Below are 1403 nucleotides of genomic sequence, written 5' to 3' on the forward strand. Positions count from 1 at the left end.
CCTAGACCCGTCGACTTGATGCGGGATCAGCTCGCCCAAGCATGCCTAGTGTGCAAGGCCTGTGTGCAAGGCTAGTGTCCAAGGCTAGTGTGCAAGGCTCATGTGGAACGCTAGTGCGCAAGGCTAGTGCCCAAGGCTTGTGTGCCAGGCCCGTGTGCAAGGCTAGTGTCCAGGGCTTGTGTGCATTGCTTGAGTGCAAGGCTTGTGTGCATTGCTCGAGTGCATGGCTTGTGTGCAAGGGTTGTGCGCAAGGCTAGTGTGCGGGGCTTGTGCGCATGGCTAATGTGCACGGCTTGTGTGCATGGCTACCGTGCAAGGCTAGTTTGCATGGCTAGGGTGCAAGGCTCGCATGCGAGGCTAGTGTGCAAGGCTGCGTGCAAGGGAAGCGTGCAGGGCGAGTGTGCGAGGCCACTGTGCACGGCGCCAGCACTAGCGAGCCATCATCCGCGTTGCCATGGCTCGCTTGGCCTTGGCTTGCCAGGCCCCGACACGAGCAATCGCGCATTTTCTTTGCAACCGACCATCAATGCCGCCCAACGGGGCCAGCACGAGCAGTCATCCGCGGTCCCCTGGCCCTGCGCACGTTTGTCTTTGAAACCGAGCATCAATGCCACAGAAAGTGCCGGGGCGCCAGCTGGAGCCATCATCCGACGTGCCATGGCTCGCTTGGCCTTGGCTTGCCGGGCCCCGACACGAGCAATCGCGCATTTTCTTTGCAACCGACCATCAATGCCGCCCAACGGGGCCAGCACGAGCAGTCATCCGCGGTCCCCTGGCACTGCGCACGTTTGTCTTTGAAACCGAGCATCAATGCCACAGAAAGTGCCGGGGCGCCAGCTGGAGCCATCATCCGACGTGCCATGGCTCTGGTCCCATGGTCTTCGCAACCGAGCATTCGTGACACCCGCGGGGCCAGGACACCAACCCTTCCGACACGAGCATTCGCGCATGTTCTTTGGCCACACAACGGCGCCAGCACGAGCAAAATCATCCGCGGTGCGGTGGCCTTGCACGGCCTTTTGTCTTTGGAACCAACCATCAGTGCCACGGGAAGTGCCGGAGTCCCGGCATCCGCGGTGCCAAGTCATTGCGCCCTTGGTCTCTGCAGCGGGGCATGCCGGGCACTCCCAACCATTGCAAGCAAGCAAGCAAGCAAGAAAGAAAGTAAGTAAGTAAGTAAGTATTACATATAGGGGCGGGACATGCGGGGAGATCTGCGAAACGTGCATTACGGGGCACACGCGTACCTACCGGGGCATACCGACCCCTATTGGGGCACACGTGTGCATATCGGGGCATACCGGGCCTATCGGGGCACACGCGTACATACCGGGGCATACCGAGCCCTACTGGGGCACACGTGCGCATATCGGGGCGTACCAAGCCTATCGGGGCATACGCAT

This window comes from Tasmannia lanceolata, unplaced genomic scaffold, assembly GCF_043159265.1.
Source record: "Tasmannia lanceolata isolate RefF3 unplaced genomic scaffold, GAP_Taslan_0.1 ptg000218l, whole genome shotgun sequence".
Classification (NCBI taxonomy): Eukaryota; Viridiplantae; Streptophyta; class Magnoliopsida; order Canellales; family Winteraceae; genus Tasmannia; species Tasmannia lanceolata.